General features: G+C 34.3%; 1 protein-coding gene across 5 annotated transcripts in view; it reads left to right on the top strand.

Moving 5' to 3' along the window:
* The window catches only part of Mgat4c (MGAT4 family member C), a 497,836-nt gene that overhangs the window by 454,431 nt on the left and 15,746 nt on the right, over positions 1 to 27,659 (top strand). For all 5 annotated transcript variants that reach the window (XM_041674801.1, XM_041674778.1, XM_041674793.1 and 2 more), the window contains one exon: positions 8,945 to 8,994. The gene's annotated coding sequence lies outside the window, so the exon portion shown is untranslated. The remainder of the gene's footprint in view (positions 1 to 8,944; positions 8,995 to 27,659) is intronic.

Raw genomic sequence — 27,659 nt, 5'->3', positions numbered from 1 at the left:
CTCTCTCTCTCTCTCTCTCTCTCTCTGGTAAGGGAGGTCATGAACATTTTTTTTTTGGTGACACTGTCTGAAATATTTTCATATATATTTGAAGAGGAAAATGCATTTTATACGAACTACTGAAATAGAGAACTGATATCTTTCTCATGAGACTTTGATTTGCATTGTCTTAATAAGTTTTATTGTAGCATTTTTTGTGTATTACAAGTTATTGGGAATATTAGAAATTTCTGGATAACTTGGACTTCAAACTCCTATTAATCGCTAAAATATCACTACACGAGAATTTAATTTCCTAATAAGGGAATACTTTTATTTGCATTTTAATTTTTCTTATAACATTTTTCTAGGGAAAAGGTTAGTTTAATGTCTAAACAAGAAAGAGAAGCAATATAATTTTAACAACTCTAAGATTTTCTCTGGAATTTGTATTATTCGAGAGACCCAGAAAGAACTGTCAAAACAAAAATATTTTCTCAAATAACTATATATAAGATTCAATTTTGTTTTCCCTAAACAGTCAATTAGTGGAAAAGCACATATCACCTAGCAAGCAGTCATTGCATATATACTGTATTCTAAACACACACAGACACAAATAAATGGCTACAGTTTCATTCAATACAAAATTTTTCCCAGTTCGATAAATTTAGATCTCTAAGTTTAACCCTAAAAAGAGATATAAACAATCCTGTAGGAGTCATGGACTTTCTTGAAAAGATGAGAGGAGAATAGGGTTTTACCCAGGAAAACAGAATAGAGGTTAAAGGGTCTTGAGGGCTGAAGTATATTAACTGAATTTGGAAACTAACAGTTGATCACAGTGGCTGCAGTGCAGAATATTCGATTGGAATAGACCACGCATCTAGTAAATTTATTAAATCAAACTGAGAATGGGAGACCTTATATGGTCTGAAACAGTGAAAAACCAATGAGATCAGTGTCAAAAATGATTTCACTCGGAGAGTATTTTAGGATATTATTTGGGCAGCAGAGCTACGGAGTTCACTAACTTAATAGGAAAAGGAGAGCCTTGGAAGAAAAGCAGATAAGTTTTGTGTAAACAGAAACATTGTTTGGTGGTTGGAAGCTTAAAGCAAATAACAGAGCTCCCAAAAGTTGGTGGTGAAAAACAGGTAGTGTTTTTGTTAAAAATTTACCCTTCCCTGGGATCCTCATTAATGCTGCACAAAGGGTAATCCAGATTATTCTTGTTCCAAAGATAGTCCAAGACCAAAGGGAAACAAGGCATTATTCACTGTTCTTTCACACTCTTCCTAGGTTTGCAAAGGGTTGCAAAGTTAGAAGCTTACAATTTTGAGAATCCAGAATGTGAGAAAAGAAATACCTTCACAAGTCTATAATCATGTCACATTAGCATGCACAGTGAATGTTGATCTCACCACTCATGAGAATCCTATGTACTTTTGTTTTTTTTACTACAAATATTAAATAGATACATCTTTGTTAGAGGGAGGTTCAAGTAGTTCTTAGCAGGTGTGTCTCTTCCAAATGGTGCAAAGCTGTATGATTTTCTAAATAATATCTTTTAAGTTTTTTTTAAATTTATTTATTTATTAAGGATTTCTGCCTCGTCCCCGCAACCGCTTCCCATTTCCCTCCCCCTCCCCCGAACAAGTCCCCCTCCCTCATCTGCTCGAAGAGCAATCAGGGTTCCCTGACCTGTGGGAAGCCCAAGGACTGCCCACCTCTATCCAGGTCTCCTAAGGTGAGCTTTTAAGTTTTTTTTATCCCTACATAAGAGTACAAACACAGTGAATCTGTTCTCCTCACACTTAGTAGAGCATGGGTTTGTATTATTTTTTGCACAGATCTTATTCTTCCAACTAGATGGCTACGCAATGCCAGAATATTAATTATAACACAGATATTTCAGTACTACATGATTTCTAAAGCAATATATACTCTGTCAAAACAGTAGCTATACTTCGAATAAAGAGCCACAGCTACCCTAAGCATTAGTAATGATTATCATATCAGAGCATGCTAGTAGGCACAGATATAACTGAAAAATAAATTGCAAATGTTTTAAAGTCACCTAAATGTATGCCTTCTTCTTTCAACAATGTATAAACTCAAGCGATACAATTTTATGCCAAAATAAGCAAAGACTTCTTTAATACATAATAGGTAAGAAAGGTATTAAACAATCACATATACTTAAACATGAGATGAAAATATTGACAAAAACAAAAGAAAAACAAGCAGAAAAACAGATTTTCCGTGTTGTTTCAAATTCTAGTGCCAGTAGTGAAGGACAATACCTTTACAAAAACACGGTTTTCCTCTCTTTGATTGTGTTCTATGTTGTATCCTGCACACCCTTGGGAATAGAAACCCTGGGTAGAGGTAATTAGGGAATGAAGGAGAGAAACACCGCCAACATACATGAAACTCTGATCCAATGGAATTCTCTGACCACTATCATAGCAACCTAGAACAGTATGTTTATTAGGTATAACACAAGGGCGGGGTTAGCTACTCTGGAAAGGAGGTCTCTGTCGGTGAACAGAATGAGTCTTCATATACCCATGGGAAGAAAGATACACTTGATAGTCATTGAAAAACACTGATGGATCGATCATAAACACTCATAGCTGGATTCCCAAGGAAACTTTTGAAGGATCTTTCATTCTTCATTAACCTGGGCAATTCTTGTGAGCCTTGATAGATCATATCCATACCGTATTTATAGCCATGTCAAAATGCATTCATATTGAATTTCAGTCAGGGTTTTTTCCACTTCTATATCCCTTTTCTTATTTCTTCAATGCTCTTGATTAACCTTCACACTTGGTTCAAGAGTAGTTTGCTACAGTACTTGATACTGGACTGTAATGATGATAAGAAAGAAGAATATAGCAAACACTATGTCCCAAAAAACCAGACTAACTCACTCAAGACCTTCTCTCCTTCCTACAGTACCAAACACATTTCTTCACACAAGTATACATTGACATGCAGGAACTACCTGGTTCTTTCTGTGACTGTTTTTTTCTGTGGAAGAAGAATGGTGTAGACAGAGTTTCTGTCTCACCTGGTACCACAGCAAATTCTGTCCCAAAGAAACACAAGATACTTATATTAATTATAAACTGCTTGGCCTATTAGTTCATGCTTATTGTTAACTAGCTCTTAGAACTTAATTTGTCCCATAATTTTGTGTATGTTTAAGTACGTGTCTTGGTACCTTTTATGAGGCAGTCTCATCTTCCTCTGTGTCTCGCTGGCAAGTGACTCTGCCTTTCATCTTCCCAGAATTCTCCTAGTCTGGTTGCCCCACCTATACTTCCTGCCTGGATACTGGCCAATCAGTGTTTTATTAAACCAATATGAGTGATAAGGCTTTACAGTGTATAAAAGCATTAACCCACAGCATAATGGCATCCAATGTAGATGTGGCCACTTTTTGCTGCTGCTGTTAATGTTTGTATGGACTAATTTTAAAAATTCCATGTTTACAATGTCACAATACTTTAGGATTTATACATATTCCATGTGGAATGAATACATGAAACTAAGTCATATATGTATTAACTTACATACCTATGATTTTATTCTCTTACTATTTTGAGAATCTAGGAAGTTGTTGTTAACTGTAGCCATCCTATTATACAATAGATCTCTTGAGATTATTCACATCCAGCTAGTATCGTGTATCATTTTCTGAACATCTCCCTCACCCTTAAATCACATTCCTGTTCCTGACATCTTAGTTCTTTCCAGATATAGCATGCAACTGAAATTATTACTTACCTTTTGAGAAATGACAAGAATTTCCTATTTCTTTCAAAGATGACTGCTATGTCATTGTGTATGGAGAGATAGAGGCATTGCCTTTACCTTTTCTTTACCCATTTGTCGATTGAGGGACCTCTAAAGTGATTCCATCTGGGTTATCGTTATGAGGTACCAATGAAAGTGGGATAGAAGATATCTCCAGTTTATTCATCTTAATCCCTTAACGTTGTATATCTGGTAGCAGAATTATCAGATCATATGTTTGCTATATTTTTAATTTTTTGAGGATCTTCCAAAATTGTTCTCCTTAGTGACTATACTATTGACATTATTATCTGTATTATTCAAGGATTCCCTTTTCTCCATATTCTCTTTAATACATTATTGCATCCTTTGATACAACCTAGCTAGTAGGTGTCAAGTAATATTTTATACTACATTTCATCTGAATTTCTCTGATGATCTGTGATGTTGAGTATTTTTCTGCATAGCAATTCGTCATTTGTGTGTTTCTTTTTAGAAATATCTAGCCAGCTCTTTTTTTCATATTTTAAATAGGTTAATTTCTTTCATGTTTCTGAATTAATTTATCAGAAAAAAAATATTTACAGAGGGTTTCCTCTCATGGCTTTTGTTTTCACTTCACTGGTTCTGACCATTGCTGTGCAGATGTCATCATGTTTGATGTAACTCAGTTTATCAAATTTTGCTTTTGTTCACTATGTTTTTGAGGTCCTATATAAGAAATAATTGTTAGAGTCAACATTATGGATCTTCCCCTGTTTGTGATTTCAAAGAGGCTAAATCTTAGAACATTCTCTCTTGTATAGATCTTTATATATAAATACATGGAGTTCAGCCAAAGTGTCACAAATAAACCTGTTAAGTAAACCTTACTTCATAAGCCAGGAAGCCAAGCCCTGTTTAACCTAGGGGCAAAATGGTATCTTTTCAGTTTAAAGTATTTGGAGATCTTTAATTTACCTTTTAGTCATCTATCTATAGTGAATTGAATGTTCAAGATTGAGACAGAGGGCTTATTTACCAAATGTAGTAAATTAATATTCTTGTTATATCAATCCCTTGTAAATGTTAAAAAGAAAAGGTATTGTTGCTGCTCATCTTATTGAAAAGGTCATTTCAACAACAGTAGACATTCACAAGCAGGGGCTGATGTGAGTTGGGAAGGAACTGTCTTCATCGCTCCCCAAAGATCTTTTACTTTGCTTGGCTGACTTTGCAGCTATAGTCAAGTACAGCCAGACTCCAGTAAAAAGAAATAAAGTGAGCACTTTACTTCCTGGTATCTCTGCTGTGGTTTGCACTTCACCACTGGCTTATAGAGATGAAATCTATCACTCGGCAGGCAATGCTTGCACAAATGAAAGATAAATTTTTCTTTTCGATGAGACAGATCACTGAGACTCATAAAATATTAATGATGAAAGCTCTGGGAATTTGGTATATCCCTGAGCATAGGTTTCTTTTGACAGTGACGCACGGTCAGTTTAACCCATTTTTCTTCCTGTAAGATTCACATCAAGAATGATACGGAAGGGAAAGCAGACAAGATTTAAGAGTCCGATGAGCATAGATTTTTTTTGAGAAAGGTAATCTTTCTGTCTTTCATTTTCTATCATGTTTTGTGTTTCTTATCTACGGTAAACTCTTCTGAGTGATGTAACATAGTAGATGTAACGCGTGTTGCAGTTCAAGTGCTCACGGGGGAAACTGTCTGGGAAGAATGCAGGAAGTTCAGTCTCTTAAAGTAACATATAACAATAACAGAATGTCATAGAAGAAACTTATATACTTCATAATTAGGTTATTATTGAACTTTGTATTAATATATCCATACAAAGTAATGAATTTCAGCTTAGTGTTTTCATACATATTTATTATTCTACTTTGCTCTAATTTAGCCCTCGCACACGGCCTCCTCCTCCTGTCTCCACTACCTTCCACTTGATGGTTTCCTTCTTCAAACAATAAACGTCCCCCTGCATGCTTGAATGTCACACATATCTCTTTACCCAGCTTGCCAGGACTTAATATGCATTTCGATGTGTAAAAATATTAATAAATGATATCAGTTCTACTTGTCTGGTTTTTGTGAGTTGTTAACATTCCCATCATCATCTCAGATTTGTTATGCATGATCTTTTTATTATTTCACTTCTAGAATACATAGGGCAACTATTATTACCATGAATCATTTTAGCATATTTAACCAAATTTTATTCAAAACACCATTTATATTACTAAAAAACTAAAGTTGATAGAACCAAGTTTAATATTTTAAAATTTTATTAAATTATATATCATGAGCAAAAATTTTAGAATTATATATGTGGGTATTTATAATAAATCTAAGTATAGGAAATTTACTGAGAATAGTGAATTATTTTCTTTAGCATTTCATAGAAAATCCATATGAAAAAAATCTTATTATTTTAAATAGTCATTGAAATATTTTACATATAAGTTTATTGATTTTGAGTGATGTCAGGAAATTTCCAAAATCGGGTTGCTTAAAAAAGACTTAACAATGACTACTTAAAGATATATAGACAATGAATATGGAGAGCAGGAGAATAAGTCGACTCCCATGCTAAGCACTTTACTTGGTTATCCAACAGCAAGGGGTCTGCATTAGACATATAGACACATAAATACCAGCAAGTAGACTCAGCGGTTTGTGTGTGTACATGAGAGACAGAGAAGAATTGTGTGTGTATGTAACAAAGAAAGTCCATGAATCGGAAAGGGACAAGGTGATGGACAATATGGAAAGTGTTATAGACTGGAAAAGGAAGGTATAAGTGATGAGGATACAAAACAAACATATGAATTATCAAAAAAAAACAAGAAAATAAACGCACTAAGTAAAAAGCCTTAAAAACTTTAAACAATAATGAATACATAAGAAAATTAACAACATAGAAATTGCCAAAATACAAGTTGGAAGTTTCTGTATGATTATTACTATATAACTAAAGATGTATGATATTGTTGTACAAACTTTGTCATGGAAAATTTAAAGGAAATAATTCCTTGATGATTATTATCACTGAAAAAGTTTAGTAGAAAAAATAAATTAATAAAAATGAAACATATTGATTATAAAATAAAAAATGTATACTAAACAGAAACAGTATCATTAATTAATTAATTCAAACAAGTAACTCCTGAAATAAATGAGAAATCTAAGAGAGGTAGTTATAAAAATAAATAAACAGAAACTTTGCAGATCATTTATTTAATCTTAAGAAATTAAAATTTTTGAGATCTCATTTCACATATATAATTCTCTTTAACAAGAGTATATCTATACTTGGAAACACTTAGTTTTATGCTTTAAAAGAATTTGTAGAGAGGATTATAAATGCCCTCTACACATAAAAAATGAAAATATTTGGCATGCCTGTATTGAGTATCCTAATCTAATCATTACGTATGACATGTATGTATTGAGCTATCACAGTATCCAAATAAATATATATAATAATTGGTTAAAATGATGAAAAAGGTTTTACCTGCTAAATAATGTAAGTTCCCAAACTACTATTTAATAATATCTCAAAACGTATGAGGTAGAATTATTATATAATCACTCAGTATTCAAAGAGATGGCTCAGTGGTTAAGAGTAGTTGCTACTCTTACAGAGGATCCAAGTACAGTTCTCAGAACCTGGTTGGGGGGAGGGGCTCATAGTTGTATGTAAATTTAATTCCATAGATACCCACACTCATTGACACACAACTCTACACACATGTGCACATTTGCACAAATATAAGAAAATATTTCCAAAGTCAATACATTTCCAAACAATAAAGTCAAGATAAGTAATGATGTTATAATTCTTAACATTATTACTAAGTTTTGACAATCTTCACAGTAATGATTTAGCCACTGAATATCTGAGTTAATAGCCTGTGGATTTCTACAAATGAATGTGATCTTATGAAATTAATATTTACTTGGGGCTGAATTCAAGAAAATAGCATCATTACTCCTCCTACGAGATACATTAGTAATTCAGGGTAGCACCATAGTAGTGGTTAATTTTTAATAACATAAAAGGTACTTTGATCTATACAATAAAGCATTAGTGATAATTAATACCATATTTATTTCCTATTTTTCCTTTGGTTAGGTAGATGCAAATGACTTTGGAAGTAAGCAATTCTTATAGAATCTGTTTGACATTTTCATTGTATTATAGCTTCGGTTTTAGTGTGAATACCCTTGTTAACATAGTCTGTCAGACATTCAATAGCAAACTGTGTTCCAGGCAATGAATTTATAATGTTGTAGCAGCAACAATCTCGTGAATGGTGTGAGCCCTTATAGATGATGGAAAAATCAATAATGTGGATAAATTGGTAGCAAACTACCATATGTGTTCTTAGGTGAAGAGAAACTCAATACTGTAGACTAAAATTACTTTCATATAGAGAATAGGCCAGAACATAAGTGAAACATTGTAATGTATAATTCATTGTTAAGTATAAAATCAATTGTGTTAAAAGATAATTGTAGGTGTTACATTTGTAGTATATTATGTTACATACAATTTAAATTTTTATTTGATGACATTAAATGTACAGTTTAATTCAATGAAGAACATTTTATAATATGTATCATAAACTATGCTAAATATATTCTGTATTTTATGTATATTTATAAAATGTAGTAAGTATAAGGATAATTCAGTTTCATGAAAAATAGCCAATTTTTATAAAATCTTGTTCGTCTTTTATTTCTTTATTTTGCATCCTGACTGTGTTTTCCCCTCCCTCCTTTTCTTATAGTCCCTCACCCCAACATCCCTTCTGCTATCCACTCCTTTCTGTTTCTATTTAGAAAAAGGCAGAACTTCCGTGGATATCAACAAAACATGGTACATGAAATTACAGCGAGACTAAGCACCTCGCCTTGTTTTAAAACTGGGCAAGGCAACCCAGAATGAGGAGTAGGGTCTCAAAAGCCAGTAAAACAGTCAGAGACAGCATGGGACTAGCCGAGGCCCGCTGCATATATCTGATAGTTGTGTAGCTTGGTCTTTGGGTGGGGCTCCTAATAATGGAAGAAGAGGCTGTCTCTGGCTCTTGTTCGTTTATTTAAATCAGTGATGAGTTATTGAACTACATTAGTAATATTCGATTTTCTTTATTCCAGGGCAACAATAATTTTTATACAGGACAGATTATGACAACTTCTTTCTTAAGGTAAGATGGTTGAAACAGTTATGTTCTGAGGGACTGTACACTTTATTAACAAGAAATGTCCATAATTAAAATTTGCTGCTAGTAGCTGTATTTTGTTTTGGTCTAGGGATTTTATCATTAGTTCCAAGGTCATAATCCTTTTGTTCATCTGAATCTCTTTTGCAATAACTCTGAAGATGTTTCTAAGTCAGCTACTGAGCAGAATATCTATAGCTTGGTGTTTTAATTAAAACAGAAATATGTTAACCATTAAAATAGAGTAATGGGATAAAAATGAACTATTTTTAAGACAAAAAATAAAGTATGCTAATATAAGTAAGCTGTCTCCTAGTGAGCCATTCACAGATATATTAATATCTTAAATTTTCCTAAACATACAAACATATTGGGCTATTAATTTTCATGAACCTCCAGACTCTTCAGTTAATTTCATGGGTAGTTTTGTTCTGTCTGCTTTGTTAGTCACAAGTTGGCTACACATACCCAATAGCTTGGCCAGATTAGAAAAACAAAGGTTTTTTTTTATTATAAAGATGCTAACACTTGAAGCTTCATATTTTTCAGATAAGTGTAAATAGAAATATTTTTCTTTTTTGACTTAAATTCAATAACTAACCTCTGCTAACCCTTTATTTCATACTAATTTATGACATCTACAAATTTTCAATCTTTTCCTTCCATAATTCTGTTATGCTCCTATGATTTCTTTCCCTTCCCTAAAGCGAGGACTTTTTAGCCCATTAATCTCAGCAAACTATTAAGCCTTGTCAACAGAGAAAATGGGTAAGAACTTTGAGTGAGCAATTTGAAGAAAAAGAAGTAATTGGTTTTTCTCTTCTGGTCTTTTATACGCCTCAAATAATATGACATATAATGCTTTTGAGATTGAGGTAATCATGATTATTACATAGTGCATGTCTAAAAAAACAGTATGTGAAGAGCCTATTTTAAGTATATGAGGTCTTGCTGGAGGAATTACATCATTAGAGATGGTCTGTGAAGGTTCATGAGTTCAAGCCTCTTTCTTTCTCTGTGTTAATGAAATGTGATCTCTCTCCTTTCTGCTCCTGCGACCATGCCTTCTCCACCTGTGATGGAGTCTACCCTTCTGTAACTGTAATCTAATATAAACCTTCTCTTCTTTAAATTGTTGGGTTTTTTTAGACAGGATATTTTATCATAGCAACAAAGAGTAGCCAACACACTCATGTTGATTGGGTATATAGTAAAGTAGCTGTTCTTGTTGCCCCATGGCATGTAGTGTGAACTTTGACTCTTTTGGCTTTTCGAGGGGCCCATCACCCAGCTCACAAATTAATCACACACAGGCTTATTATGACCTATGAATGCTCAGCCTTAGTGTGATTTGTATCTTGCCAGTTTTTCTTATCTTAAATTATCCCAACTACCTTTTGCCTCTGGGTTTTTATCTTTCTCTTCCGCCATGGCTGCTGGATGCTGGATACCTGTTCCCTTGCATCCTCCTCTTCTTGTTGTCTTGTTACCCTTCTTTTGTCCACCCAGATTTCTTCATCTGTTTATACCCTCTGCCTGATAGCCCCACCTATCTTTGCTCCTACCTCACTATTGACCTTTGGGCTCTTTATTATGCCCATCAGGCATTTCTGTCTGGACCTACATTTTAAAATAAACTGCATAGACACAATACCTTAACCAAGAGCAAAAATATACACAATATGGTGTAACAAAAAGAATCTTAAATTGGTATCAATATACAAAATCATTTTAACAAGAGTAGAAACATATATGCAGTGTGTTGTAATACAAATTACCTTAAATTTGTATCAATATACAAAATTCCTTTAAATAAAAGTAAAAACATATATACAGTGTAACAAAATTGACTTTAAATTTGTACCCATAAACCAAAATCCATGTCAATGCAAAAGTATCATCTTAGACTAATAGTTGTCTTTTTATCCTATATTCCCCAAAATATAACAGACATCCATGACCCACAAAATAACCAAAGACCACCCACAGCCCCTTTTCCCTTGAGAATGTGGATGTTTCATTCCCTAGACTGCTTCCTGCTGAATGTGGACGAAGTATTTTTGAGATCCCAAAGAAAAAATTGGAGGTAATGGCCAAATCCTGGGAAGAGCACGTATAACCGTTGTTGATAGATATCACTTGTAAAGTCTCAGGAGGTCTCCCCTGATCAAATCCAATCCAAATCAATATGGAAAAAATCCACAGCCTCTTCTCCAAAGCATTTTCTATTTCCATTTGAGAAATGCATTTTTGAGTATTTTAAAATGTAAGACATTCATAAAATATCTAGGCTGGTTTACAGCCCCTTTTTCATTTTTAGGTCTCAAAGCAGCCGTCCTTTGCTTTTCAGCAATCAAAAAATTCAAAATCAACATGACAGCATATAAGATCCTAACATCCTGTGTGTTTCTCTTCTTTACGTGGCTTTTTTCTTTCATGTTACTATTACCGTTTTTTGAAAACGTCACTTTATTACTTTTAATCTCTTTATTTCTTTCTATGACTGCCTATAACCATTTTATTTCTTAAGCTTATGCACATTGTAAAACACACTGGAACCTGTTTAGAGATTTTTCTGTCTGGATTTTTTTTTTTTTTACTGTGTATCTTTTCGTCTTTTTTGACCCCAGGAGAAAACATTAGACTGTTAAATTACTACAACTGGATATTCCACATGCTCCAGCAGCTGGCTCTGCCCAGTCTGGGGTTGAATCCTGAGATAAATCTAAAGCTTGTGCCCTGTTGAAGGTCCTGACTGAGAACTACATTAAACCTTTCTAGCTATGGAATTTGGTACTTGAATAGCCACAAGTGGTTTTTACTTAGCTTGCCGTTTCTAGTTTCTATTTAGTGCTCCAGCTGAACAACAGTGCCTATTTTAAAGGGGCCGCATACTTTTTTTTTGTTTGTTTCAGCTTTTTCATGCTCTAGATGGATATTCGAGCCCAAAGTTGGTACACCAAAATATTGTGTGATATTTACGTCTTTTGACCCACCATCCAGCTCCCAAATAAATCACAGAGATTTATTATTACTTTTGAATGCCTGGCCTTAGTGTGGCTTGCTTCAATGCCAGCTTTTCCTATCTTAAAAAGTTCCAACTACCTTTCGCCTCTAGGCTTTCATCGTTCTCTTCTGTAAATCTTACTCCAAAGTTACTGGGCTGGCCTTTGCTCTCTCTTCTCTTTGTTCTCTTGTTGCTCTTCTTTTTTCCACCCAGATTTTTTTTTCTATTCATACACGCTGTCCTGCTAACCTTGCCTATCCTTGCTCCTGCCTTGCTATTGGCTATTCAGCTCTTTATTAGGACAGGCAGAGTAACACAGCTTCACAGAGTTAAATGCAATATAAACAAAAGTCCTACACCTGAAAATAATATTCCCCAACAATAGTCTACAAGAGCTAGTGCCAGGACAGGCTCCAAAGCCACAAAGAAACCCTGTCTCGAAAAACCAAAAAAAAAAAAAAAAAAAAAATATTCCCCAACAATAGTACAAATATTTAAAAGATTTTTTTTGTTGAACAAATGTATAAACATGCCAAACGGTTTAAAACAGACATATTCTAGTTAAGAAAATGTCATTATTATGATCCTGTACTCGAACCATGAAGGTTTTTGTCTTTTAATTCTAAGATTACAATTGTATACTATTAATTATGGTGAGCTCAATTGATTAAAATAGCTTTTTAAAGAGCAAACTAATAGCCGGGTGATGGTGGCACACGCCTTTAATCCCAGCACTCGGGAGGCAGAGGCAGGTGGATCTCTGTGAGTTCGAGACCAGCCTGGTCTACAGAGCTAGTTCCAGGACAGGCTCTAAAGCCACAGTGAAACCCTGTCTCGAAAAAAACAAAAAACAAAAAACAAAAAAAAAAAAAGCAAACTAATTTCATGTCTGGGAAGCAGGTTTATTGTGTGTGTGAGGAGAGAGTGAGTGTGTGTGGGTGTTTGTATGTGTGTTAGTTATGTTTTTGCAAGAGCACCTATGCATGAAGGCATACTCACACATTTAGCTCTCTGTATGTTCAGGCCAGAGGTCAACCTCGAGTTCCATTTCTCAGAAAAGCTACCAACTTACTTTGTAGCAGATTTGCTCATCGTCTTGAATCGCACCAATTAGGGTGGACCAGTGGTTCTCAACTTTCCTAATGCTGCAACACTTTAATACAGTTCCTCATGTTGTGGTGACCCCCAAATATATAAACCATCAGACTATTTTATTGCTTCTCCTTAAGTGTAATTATCCTACTGTAATGTAAGCATGAGATAGGCAGGATATCTGATACGCAATCCGCAAAGGGGTCCGTGACTCACAGGTTGAGAACTGTCGGGCTATACTCTCTAGATTGCGCTGTTTCCATGTCTCCAGTACTGCAATTCAGTGTGTGACCACTGGATGCGGCCTTCTTATGTGAGTTCTACAGATCAAACACAACTCTTCACATTTTAAGGCCAACACTTTCCAAACCAACAGTCATTTTACAGGCCCTAGATTTATGCTCTTAATGGGATGAAGTACAAAGAGATATCACAAAAGAAGTGCATGTAATCAAAGGAAGGTAGGCGACTTCACCAGGAGGTCCCCACAAAACTACAATACAGGAACATAAAAAAATGTAAGTTTTTATTTGCATTTTTATTTGTCCATTTACCTTTACTGTATCTGATAGAAATCCATAGGGTCATAAATAGAAACAATAGTGATGACATTCAAAACTTACTACTTTTGACAGAACATGGTATGTGTGTGTCTATATCCAGAGCATCATGTTGAAAAATATACCCTGGATGTACCAAATGAATATAATGATTGAGAGTGTTAAATTGATGGCCAATTTTTTATTACACATACTGCAAACATTAACTGAGCTGAAAATACATGAATAGTTAGATTTGGTAAAATCTCATTATATTCAAGAAAAGATATACATTAATAATTCACATTCAAGCTAGGCTGATGTCTCAGCTTTGCAATTTTGAGAACCTGTGTTACATCCCCATAAAGAACATTTTATCATGAATGGTGTTATACCGTTTTAATTATATAACTGGTGATTGGAGACAGGGTGGTCCTGAGGCTTGCTGGACAGCACTCTAGCTTCCTTGATGATCTTCAGGCTTTTCAGACCTGGTTTCAAAAGTACAGGTGGTCAGAGCCTGGAGAACTCAAGTTGTTCTTTGGACCACTAAGTATGAATTCACAAGTATAAACACAACGTACACTGACATGAACAAACACATTCACATACACATTCCAAAGATTGATTTTCATCTGATAAATATGAAATATATATTTGAGCACATTTTGTCCATTTAACTAGACAAGCACAAAAATCAGGCTGTTGTTTAAATCATAAATATAAACAACTGGATACCAGATTTAAAAAAAAAAAAACATTAAATGAATTCAGTGTCGAAAACAAGCAAGTGTTACAGTTTTGACATTGGTATTTTCCTTCTTCAAGTTTGTAGTGAAAATTCATTTGTATTTTAATAAATAAAGCTTACCTGAAGGTTAGAAAAATGAAACAGCCACACTGGCCAGCCTGATAAACCAGGCAGCGATGACACATGACTTTAGTCCCAGTAGCCACACACGCTAGCTTGCCTTAGAAACCAGGCAATAGTGGTCCATGCTCTCAATCCCAGTCCTAGAGAGGATTATAAAATGGGAGGAGACAGCTCTCAGTCACAGTCTCATTCTGAGGTTTCTGGGAAGCAGGACCACCATTTTTCAAGCTGAGTTGGAGATTTAGAGCCAGTGGCTGATTGTTTTGCTTTTCTGACCTTCAGGCCAGCTTTATTTATTAAAGTAAAGATGAAATGCCACTACACAAATTAGAGAATTTTTATAGTACGGACTACATACCTCTTTACCTCAAAAAGGATCATACAACTACGACGAGAAACACTAAAAATTTTGCAGCTTTCATTCCCTTTAGAGTCTGAAAGAGTGTTGCGTAATTAACTATAGAATTGTAGGCATAATGCCAATGAGTCATTAGTGAAATTAACAAAATGTCAAGAAATTTGAACAGGGAAAATTGTAGGAAATAAGAATCTTCGCCTCCAAGTTGAAGAATTTGTTTTAAATGATTCAACTAATTATTGTATGTGGGAGTGAGCTATGACTTTGTATTCTATTTTCTACTACTAGATATTTATCTTGAAACTCATCTTCCTTTGTGGAACAATCAGATTGAACGTACAGTCTGTGAATGCGATCACTGTGACATGTTCATAATGGACAAGTCAATCCTCTTAATGTGGATATTTTATGAAAATCACAACGTATGAACATAGTGGATGCTATAATAATGGTATGTTGTTGTTAGGGTTTTTAGTCTTATATCTACTATGTACTGATTTTTTATTGATATTAATAAATTTACACATCATCACGAATTATTCTCTCTCCTCTCCCTTTTTTCAGGCATCCTTCTATAAATGTTAAGATTCCTTAGTTATCATGCATTATTGTGTAGGAATAACTTAAACGAATTCAATCAAATAAGGAAATATTGCTACATAATCTCTTCTACACCCAAGTAAAAAGGAAGTGTTAGAAACAACAACGTGTATAGAAGTATATAGGCTATTTTTACACTTTGATTTTTTTTTTACACTTCACTATGATCCTGAGAATGAAACAGATGTGGACCTATTTTCTCAAATATCATTACCCTTGGGGTAAACTTATTACTGCATTGAATGTAATTGTGGTGTTCATAATAAATGAATTTTGTACATGATGCTGAAGCCAAGCTTATTATATCTGGCACTCAATAGCAAAATACACAACCATATATATATATATATATATATATATATATATATATATATATATGGCAGTAATAATTACTGACCACATTAAAGTCAATTTCAGGCACAGTATCAATTTTGATGTTACATAAGAGTATTATCCTCCTGTATTGGAAGAGACATGTTTGATGCTGCTGTTGGTCACTGGATTTAATAGCTACATAAAGAGTATACTCTTAGACAATATGGACAATTTTGCATCCTTTCAAATGTACCACAATGAACGTTGAGAAAGCTTTAGTTAGACTCATTCCCAACTTTATCAAACAGAGGGAGTTATGTGCACCCTTTGTATTGATTTATTTCCTCTTGGCATAAGGGTGAGTAAATGATATTCACCTTTCTTTCCAGTTTGCATATTCTAATTATGTTTGATTTTATGTCATTTTGAACTTTAATAAATGTTAAATCATATTTGAGTGACTTAGTCAAAGATATTGGCCTCTCTATCACAATATAATTAAATTATGCAGAGAAGCAATACGGATGCATTTGTTGCATCTAAATCAAGTTCTTCCATCTTTAGCCTCTTCCAATTAAGTTCTTTTAATTAAAAAAAAACTTTCATGGTACTGGGAGTTTAAGTTGTGCCTTGTGTATGTTGGGCAGACACTCTATCATGTGTGATGTGACCACAGACTCATATCGTTCGTTTAAAGGCATCAGCTTACTGTGTTGACCTAAAAGACCCTCAGCAAGCACTGGAAAACATATTTTTTCCACTGATATTCATTGTTGACTTTGATCCAGTCAATTTGGTCATTTGAAATGTTTTTCTATGTGTTAAGGATGGTATAAGGTATACCAACTCCAGAATTTAGTATTATGAACTTCGTTCCTCACTTGAGTCAAAACGATACTAGCAAAACAGCAATTTTCATTCCACAACCTTCTTTCAAGTTCAGTGTCATAAACATCACACAAATTGTTCACATTCAGCCCTCCTTTTTATCATGACTATGAAATTTTAAGATTCAAAAACCTAAGGGCAAGTTTATATGATGTGTAGCTATTCAGCAATGTGAAGATAGGCAAATAGCTTAAGACTCTGAGCCTCTGAGTGTGCAAAGTCACATGACTTAAACCATTCATTGCCATATGTTTTCTTCCTTTCTGTAAGGTGAGTAGGTCATTCATGGTTTGATATATGCTTCACTTTCAGTGCGCTCTTCTTAATAGGCATAATAAACACATTCACATCTCTGTTGCTCTCTGTACCTAAGAAATTTGTTGGTCATCTTTCAATGATTGCTTTTATACTGTCTCCCAAACTGCACCTGTAGTAAATTTAAATTAAAATCTAGATACCCAACTTTCATTTCTCTTATAATGTCATAATAATTATACACATAGTAAAAATACACATAGTAATTAATAATATAGAGAGATATTAAAAGGAAAATCTGGGCAGGATTCTAATTGCAGTGTGTTGTGTGTTATCCTCTGAGGCCTTCCATTAGTTCTATGGAAAGAACCATCACTGAAGGCATATCAGGCATATTCACTGAAGCAGATACACTGAAGAAAGCAAGAATTCATAGTCATTAATAAATATTTAAGAAGCTTCTATCCTCTGTTTTCTTTAGGGATTTAGACTTCTGACAGATTTAAAACAGGAAATTGAGATTACCCAAAGATAAAGGAGAAATATGGATTCTCAAATATTTTACAGGGTTTTTGTTATTTTGTTTTTGTTTTGCTAGATTTTACCAGACCAGAACTACATGAAAGCATTTTTAATGTATTTAAATAGGCTATTTAAAAAATGTACTAAAATAGACATTGTATCTGCAAACTTTCCTTTGTAACTATGCTAATCACTTACCAATGACAACAGATTCAGGCCTGCCATGGCGTTCGCTGGATCTTGACCTTCATTTTCCTAGGTTCAGCCTTCTTTACAGCTCTTCGTGTCTTGAAATAATGATGCTATATGCTTTTGCCTTAAACAAGGGTGCATTCTAGCGAGACCTGAAACTTTTGCCTTTGAGTGATTCTATTTAGTTGATTGGCTCAAATGCTAAACCAATAAAACTATGTGATACCAGTCAATTGAAAAACTCAATCCTGTTATAAATACAGTATGTTTATACTTTATGACAAGTCATAATTAATAAACAAAATCTACAAAATTTGTATTTATGTCAAGAAAGCATGTTATAATTTTGTCACATATGATAATTTTGATAATGCTAATTTATACAATGCTCATGTATTACACAATCTATTGGGTGGCACATAGCTACATTTTAAAATCGTACAGACAAAATTTCTATACATTCTAAAAATGAAATGTGAACTCTATAATGCCGCATTCAGGGTAGGTCAGAGTTGAGAATTAAACTTCTGTGCATTTGTCCATTTACGAAGCACTAGTTGCTTTAACTCAAAAAAACAATAATAACCCTTGAAGTCAAGTACTGTTATGATGATCAAATTTATGAAACTGGGTGTAAAAGCTGTTTCTAAAATGACACAACCACAATGCTCTTCCAAATCTCCCTAATGTCCATATTCTGTCTCTAAAGCTGATACCAAAATGAGCTGGCATTTGGGATTACCCTAAAACATAAATAAGGGTTAGTTAAGCACTTAAGGATGATGAAATTTGAGATGTAGGAAACAATGGAGCAAATGTACTTGATGTAACAGTTGATATCACTTAGGAAAGAAAGAGGCATTTGTTTTTTTTGCTAGATAGTTATTCCTGATAAAATATAAACAAAGTCAGAGATGCAGTGGCCAACTTCAAACATTTCTACTAGGTAAACATAAAGTATCTACTATTTGCTAAATGTTTTCATATAGGTGACTAGAACTAGAGAAAACAGGAGCTTTATAAAGACGCCACTGTTATCAGCATGAAGGATGCAATAAAAGAATAAGGGATTTTGACATGGCAGTCAATAAATACCTGGTTTAATGATGAAGACACAGTAGTTAATATTTTTGATATAAATATTAATCAAGAACAAGGCTCCTGCTTTTGATCAATGTATTCTCACCAATATCCTCTTTGACCATTTTGAGAACCAAATGTGTAATATTTACTAAACGCTTGACCCTGTGTCTAGTAAGCGTTGTTGCTATAGTTACCAGCAGAAGCAAGGGATGGAGACCTTTCACTTATAGGACTGACTTCAGGAAAGAAAAAGACAGTCTGAAGGAAAAGACAACAAACATTAACAGAACAGTGTCAGAGACTTTTGTGAGATACAGTAGACCGTGAAGGGTGAGGTGCTGGGTGCCTCAAGTCCAAGTGACAGAGTAAAGGAAGTTAGAAGTCATCACAATGTTTATTAAACACAGTGGTACACAGCTGAGACATATTAGTCAGACAAGCAGCACTTCAAAGGGTTGTGCTGTTATAATTAGCCAGAATTTTTTAAAGCAGGTTTAAGAACACACAGAGTGCTCTCTCTCTCTCTCTCTCTCTCTCTCTCTCTCTCTCTCTCTCTCCCTCTCTCTCTCCCTCTCTCTTTCTCATGTGTGTGTATGTGTATGTGTTTGTGTGTCCATGTGTGTGTGTATGAGAGAGAGAGAGAGAGAGAGAGAGAGAACATCAGAAGAGCAGAAGAAACAAACAAAACATCAATTAGGCTGAGAATATGCAGAGTCACTGGTGTCTGCATGTGGGTACCTGTCATGGTGTCCCTTAGTTTGGGAGGAACAAATTTCATCTACATTTGTATATCTCAAGTCCAACTCCAGAAATGTGGCACACATTCAACATGGGCTCAGCAACTTTATTGTAAACGAACAAACAAGCATGTATTGTGCATAATATAAAGTCTGTGATCTATAACTGACTTGTAATAAAATTTGAATAAATGAATTCCTCCCTCCCTTTGCCATTTATATTCTAATTGGACAACATCGACTCTCAGACACAAGAAGTAAATCTTGTGTTGCTTGGTTAATATATTAGGTTACAATTTCCCTTAAGTAATAGCAGTATTAATTGCTTCCAATTTCTAATTGCTTTCCTAAACATCCACTTAGCAGAGTAACACTTGATATTTAATTATACTGAGAAAGGCTCTGCAACCAGATACTTTATAATAGTTTGGAAAAAAAATATTCATATTTGTATGATTATGTATTATTTAGGAACACAGGTGACACAGAAATATGACAAGTATATCAGTTTATTAAGAAAAATAAATGAAAAGACGTAATTTATAAACCAAAGCCAAATGATTTAAATCGTGTATGAGAATCAAACTGAATAAAAATGCTTAATCTATGGTTCTGGAGTCACTTCTAATATTAAAATCTGGATGTTTTCAAAACAAATATATCATTTGAGAGGTCTTACAGTTTAAAATCTCTTATGTATAAAGAAAGCAATATTCTCAAGTCAAATAAAAAGGGCTGAAAACAATGATTTTAAAGTGATTATAACATAATAGAAAAAACATCGGTAAAGATAATTTTAACAATAAATAAAATATTTATTAAAGCTATAAATGTTAAAATTTGATATAACATTGTTTTTAAATCCTACAACATATAGCAAAATTACAAAATATTAGAACATTAATAATATGTATCACATATGTGATTTAAGGCAGATTCTTCTGTAGTAGGTTTTCGTACTATTTTTGAAATGGTCTTTAATTTTAGCTCTCTCTCCTCATATTGTCTTCTGCACCCTCTCTCCCCTTCATTCAGGGACAGTTCCTTTGAATATAGCTCTGGACTTTGTAGGAATTACAGTCAGGGAGATTGGAAAACATAAGAAAATCTATTTAACTCTCTGTCAAGTACAATTAATTAAGATCTTTTTAAATTAAGTGAAGTATCTACGTTGCTCACTATACACCTAAATTTGCAATAATATTCAGTACATGGGATGTTCTACAGGATTACAGAGAACTGAAAGTGTCCCTCATAAATCATTGCACTAAAATGTTTCCATTATAATTTATATCTAAATATTAAGTATAAAGGTATATTATAAATATTGATATCACAGAATTTTCATGTTAGAAAATAATTTGGATTTCTATAAACAGATATTTAAAGGGGGAGACTTACAGAAATATCTTTCATATTATGTGCATATGCAGTATATATGAAGTAATAAAAAGACAAGTATGTCTGTTTAAAATACTTGTAGAAATAATATCTGTGTGCACACATGTGCATACGTGTGTATACATGTATGAAATGCTCTGACAATTACAAGAAAAATGTTATCTATAATTAAGGATAGAATAAGAATAAAAAGAATGTTTGCAATTAATAAAATTATAATGGCTATGTAATTTTTATCACAGCATTTGCTGATTTCTTTCTCTCTCTAACCCAGAACTCATTATATATGCCAAGCTAGTTTCAATATTTGGGGTCTATCTCTGTCTTAGCCTCTTAATACTGGAATTGCAGAGATGAAGTACCATACCCAGCTTATTTTAAATCCTCTATTATGACAGCTATAAGCTTTCATAGCCAGTAACGTAACTATGCCATTGTAACTTCTAAATTTAAATACATTTAAAATACATAGATATAGGTATGTATCTGTGCTAATTCTTCTTTGTTAACATTCATAAAAAAATAATAAGAAAATAGCCAAATTTTATATACTTATTTATACAGATAAATACATTGTAAATGGATTATGATATTTGATGATAAATTAAATTTGGGGTTTTATGGAGAAATGAACACATAATGACAAAAAACACACTAATTAAAGTCATGTAAATCTTTGGTTTGAACCGAAACACTGATAGAAGTTGCTAAATTTCCGTTAAACCCATTGATTTTTTTTCTTAATAGAAAATAACATTTTGTTGTCATTTATTTGAGTTCCTTGAAGATTTAAAAGGCAATGCATTATGAAGTCCTATAATATAGTGGCTTCAGGTTTCTATAAATTTTAAAAAGATGAGTGATTTTATAGCTTTAATAGGTACTTTTGCTTATAATTTACATATAATTCTCCAAACACATATAAATATTGTTCTATGAATTTCTCAAGATACCTTAACAAAGCTATTTATTTCTCCAGTGGCATACCTAACTATTGACTCTAGTAATATTAACATTTTAGTTTGATCCCATGAGAGGTTACCTTTTTACATATTGCATGTAACTCTTTCTATTTAATTGATTATCTACATATAATCATGATTCAGGGATAGTTTGATTTCTCATGGGAAATGCTGCTAGATAGATTAAAATGATGAACAGAAAAATTATCACTGTTGAGAATATGACTTCCTTCTATATTGAGTTTTTCATTACAGGTTTTCATTATGCGCGCAAACCGCAGTGTTCTAATCAATAAAGTAATTCATACCATGATAAATAAGAAAGATGACTGAAAGCTGACATAGATATTATGTTTAAGGGACTAACAATAAATCCATGTTAATATTTCCACTTTACAATTCATTTTTCTATGTTGAAACCCATGTGATAGCCCTCTTAGAAACTTTTGATTAGGAGAAAAAATGAAATCATGGTTCTGCTTCTGTCTGAATAAAAACAAATTGAATTAAAGCTGTCTTATATCCATTACGGTCCATTACTGTAGCTGGACTTGATCTTGATCATGACTTTATGAACTGAAAAGAATATATTTACACAGTTTCCAATTTCAATAGAGATTTTAATCTAAAAATGCTTAAAATGTGAATATTCCATTGCTACTAATATCTCTAGACTAATGATGCTTCTTGCTTCCAGTTAATCAATTAAGTGTGAAAATTACTATTTCATTTCACTAGAAACAAGTTGAAGGCTAATAAAAGCATTTCTTATATCTTTGTTTAGATAGAGTCTGAGACAACTAATTATATATTAAATGTTGAATTACACCTCTAAGCATATGTTCCATAAAATATATACGTGGTAATTTTTCACAACATGAAAGAGAATAGAAGAGGAACACTTTACAGTTACCTTTTGCTATATGAGAAGTCTGCCCTTGAACTTCAGTTACTGGACAATAACATTTGCTTTCAAATAGTCCAAAGTAATCGCTCATGATATTGTCTTCTTTGTGTGAATGTGAGTGTGTATGATATGTTTGTGCATGTGTGTGTTGGTGTGTATATATTTCTGTGCATGTTGAGGTGGCGGGAACCTACAATACGGCACGTATATTTACGCCATAAGAAAACTTTGGGAGTGATCCGGGCATTCCATCTAGTTGTTACTTGGACATCTAGAAAATCTTTTGTCTTAGCATTAGCATTCTAGCTCCTTGCTGGGGTGAGTTGGGATTACTGACTTTTTGTTTGTCAGTTGGGATCTTTCATGGGTCATGCAATTTTATCAAGCTTTTAGCGGGTCCTGATATCAATTTATCAGCACCGACAAAGTGCTTTATGCACTGAGTCATCACTATCATTCTTGCTAATTAAAATGTTGTATAACTTGTCTGGTGAGACGTTTCAGTGGGTAAAATTGCTTGATGCCTATCCAGAGAACCTGTGTTTAATCTCTAGAACAGTCATCACGGAAGGAGAAAGCTGACTCCCACAAGCAGGTTTTTGAACTCCACATGTGAATCACCACCACATGCGCACACACACACAGACACACACAAATAATAAATGTAAAATAAAATAAAATTATTGCATAATAGAACACTCAAGCCAGCTTATGCTTTGTCATGATTACTAGAATATGTTATCTTGTCGTATATCTGTTGGACACTAGTAAGACATTAAGATTATAGGAGGAAGCAACTGTCTCTAACCAAAACAGGTATTTTTATTGTTGCTGTTGCATTTGCTCTACTTTCTGGTTAAAGATTGTAGACATTGTTCCTCTTAGAGATATGTTGTGTCTAGTTAAGCATCAATATTCATTTCAAGGAAAGAAATCCAAATAGATGGTTATGATTTTTTACATGAACTTCTTTGGTTTTAGAATTAAATAACAGATTTGGAATTTAATTTAGAATTTAATAAAGTTTCAGAAAAATCAATGCTTACCTAAAGGAAAGCAGTGTTCTCTCCGTATATTATTTGAACATAGAAATGAATTTAAGTATGTTGTTTCTACACATGTATGCTATTTGGTACTACTGGATACAAGCTCATTTACCTGATCTCTTGCACTGTGGGTATGCACGCTGATCTTTTCAAGGTAGTTCATTTATTTTATTTGTACTATTCTGGAAAGTGTACATACAAGCTTTTAGCCCTTCATGGGAGAAGCATTGTTACTAATAGGATTCAATATTGCGGATTTAATCAAATTTTACCTTGACTTTCAAATATGGATTTTATGTGTCTCTGTTAAGTGACTTTTGTGGATGAGGGTGGATAAAAAATCTATGGTTATAACCAGCGACTTATCATACCCTATAGCATACTCAATGTGTCGCATACTCCTCTTAACACTGGAACTGAAACTTAAGTGTTACAGTCAGTATGAATGTTTCTATTATTCAGATACAGTTTGCTGTTACAGGAGTCTTATGCCAGAAGCCTAGTCTCTAAGGTCATGTAGCCTGAGCACTAGACCCAAATATGATGTACACACATACAGTCAGGTAAAACACCCACAAATGAATAAACAAACAAACAAGCAAGCCTGTCTCGAGTCCTTTTCTGCCTTTCTGTCTTGCTACAGCACCACTCTTGGACTTGTGACGTCATGAACCAGGTGGGTCTCATGACTTGCAAACAGAAATGGATCGGCTTGGTTTCAGTCTCTCAGTCTCCATTGAAATGTCTTTAATTGTTTTATGCAGTAGGGGGCCCACAGTATTTCATTAACTCAACAGGAAATGGAATAACACAAATGTAGTATAATGATATAACACCATATTAGTTTACTAAGGGTTTAACAAGGAGCATGACGCATCCGTTTAAGGTTGCTGTGATTGCCACCAAAATTGTTGCTTTAGTGTCCAGCTCAACTCAGAATAGATTCAAGGTTAGAGTGACCCCTGGTACAAACAAAGGTCTATGCTAAGAAACTTTGACCTTCCCACTGTGGCTTACGATCTACTCAGAAACTTTCTTCCTTTCAAATCCTGATGATAAGTAGAAACCAATGGGGAAAATGCCGTCCGGAAAGTGAAGCACATGAAGTAAGTAGTGCTGTTCCTCATTTAGTTCCCTTCTATACTGAAGAGGATTGCCTCGTCTATCCAATATTACTTTCACATTTGCTGTTTTCATAGTAGGTGACAAGGAAACCCCCAGCCTGTCAGTGTTACTAGTTCTGTCTACATTGTAACTTAACGTGAGCCACAAAAAGTAAATCTTGCAAGGGGTCACTGTGAACCCCCAGGAATGATCTAGGCTGCCATCCTTTTTCACCTCTCGGCCACTTACAGCCAGAAATGAATGGCCTGAAGAGAGATGAGAGAAAAACTCTGAGGGGGAGAAACAATTACATTGGCTGCTATCAATATCTGAGACTTCTGTACCAAATATAATGATAATCATGTTTTTTTTTTGAAAGCCTTCTGAAGCTTTTGCTATGTCAGCAACATTCTTTCTATTCATCAGAAAGTATTGACTGCTGCCCTGAGGGCATGTTCAGCCTTCCACAAAGCAAGGGGGAAAAAAAAAATTGGGCAAGCATTAAAAAAATGCAAGCCAAGCAAATCTGATACACAGGAGGCCGCATGTCAGAGAGATGAACAGTTGAATGTAACACTTTTTTTGTATGTTTTCATTGATGAAAGGTTAAATGTTATATACAAATTCCCATATTTAAAAGATTAATTTACTTTATTATTTTGTTAATTATAACACCTACAAAACAAAGAATATGTTACAAATTGGTGCCTTGGGGTAGATTAATGTAGCAACATTGATTTATACGGATAGGGATTTGTTTCTTTATTTTTTCCTCCAAAATTCTCATATGGCCATAACATAATATTTACTGCGAAGGGGGGAGTGAGAAATATGTTTTCTGTTTACCATGAAGGTCTGGAGAGTGAGGATATGACTCATTAAAACTGGGCAGTTTGTTACAGGTAGCCCAAATTTTAGAAACACGATGGACACACATAAGAATCTGGGTTGAAGCAAACAGCTTTGTCATTATTGGTTTTTAGCTTTTAGTTTTTCAAGACAGGGTTTCTCTGTGTAGTTTTGGTGCCTGTTCTGAAACTAGCTCTGTAGACCAGGCTGCCCTCGAACTCACAGAGATCTGTCTGCCTCTGCCACCTGAGTGCTGGGTTAAAGGCATGCGCCACCACCACCTGGTGAAGCAAGCAGCTTTGCAGTATAACAATTCATCCGTCACTTCTTGAATTTCATCATCAATTCTTTATTAAATGAATGTTTTGATTGCAGTGATAAAAACTAGCAAATAAATTCCTATAGTGGTAGTTTCTCAAGAGAAAAATATTTTGACATTTTTTTAAAGAGAGCTTATTTGCTTCCATGAATAATAATTTGAAACAAACATTATTGATTCATACTATTCTAATAACACAGTGAGCATGTCTATATATATATGTGTGTGAATTCATGAAGGTAAGTAGAATACATTTTAGAGTATCTGTCCTTAGTGTGTACCTTCTAGAACTTCTTGTAGTATTTGGATTTTGATATCGAAAAATCAAATAATATATTAAATTTGCAGGCTCCCAAATACAAAGTAATTATGCTAAGGGTCTACTAAATACCCATGTGTGTATACAATTATATTTATATAGGTGCATACAAACTGTCTTGATTAACGAGATATTCTGCGTTCAGCAAAGTTGGGGATAGAAGCTCATTAAGGATTTTGAACACTGTCCAGAAAGAATAATTACTTTTAGATTGAGATTGTTTCCTCCTCCCACTTCTATAAATACATTTAATAACTTAACTATTTTATTCACTTATCCGGAACATGTCAATCATGTCAAAAGTTTTCAATGTGAGGTTACAGCACTTTAACGGCTGGACATCTGGAAGGGTTTACACTCCATAGCTGTTGAATTTTGGTTTCCTGCCACTTCCAGTGTGCTGTTAGCAAAACATAGAGTCAAGCTTACAGAAGGGCAAAGTGAGTGAGTTTGATAATCATCTTTCCTTGTGATCATTTGATTCCCATTTGCAAAAAGTGCAGAGTTCGGCATGCCAGCCCCTAAGATGAAGCCCTCTCACACCTTGTAGCAATCAGACAGTGGTTATTTGAGCTGATTGCTCAGATATCCTAAGTAACTGTCCAGAAACTAGATGCAACACCTGAGGCTTCCTTATTTCATGATCAGCACTGCAGCAATTGCTGAAGGTTTTCTGTCCACAGTCATGTCTCTCTGCTGGTAACACTAAAATGCGTTTTCTCCATCTGCACTCTGGGTAAAATTATTTGACCTACATAATCCTCAGTGATCTCAAATAATATGTGTCAAACCAGCACATCCATTTCCGTTAACGAGGGAAAGATGTTCTTCTAGCTCGCCATCTTCTCTGCGTGTTCCTGGTAGACGTGACCATTGCAGACACAGCAGGAAGAGAGGCCACCAAATCCTCTGGAAAACACATCAGCCCCCTCCCTTTGAGCCTGGTTTCTGTTACTCCTTGCTATTATTTTAACAAGGGAATGGTGCATAATTGTCATTGCTATTATTAAATGCTCCCCTCTCACTCATCCCTGCTCCACTCCTGAGAAAAGGGAGGGCCTCCTGTGGAGAGTCAACAAAGCATGGCAAATTAAGTTGAAGCAGGACCAAGCCCCTCCCCTCAGCATCAAGACTGAGCAAGGCGACCCACCAAAGGGTGTGGGCTCCAAAAATTAAGCTCATTCACCAGGGATACATCCTGGTCCCACTGCCAAGGACTCCACAAACGGACCAAGCTACATAACTATTAGCCACATGCAGGTGGCCTAGGTAGATCGCATT

Source organism: Microtus oregoni, unplaced genomic scaffold, assembly GCF_018167655.1.
Source record: "Microtus oregoni isolate MIOR12 unplaced genomic scaffold, Mior012 000001F_ref0000356, whole genome shotgun sequence".
Classification (NCBI taxonomy): Eukaryota; Metazoa; Chordata; class Mammalia; order Rodentia; family Cricetidae; genus Microtus; species Microtus oregoni.
The sequence above is the reverse complement of the archived record's forward strand: the minus strand, read 5'-3'. Positions and strand labels throughout refer to the sequence as shown.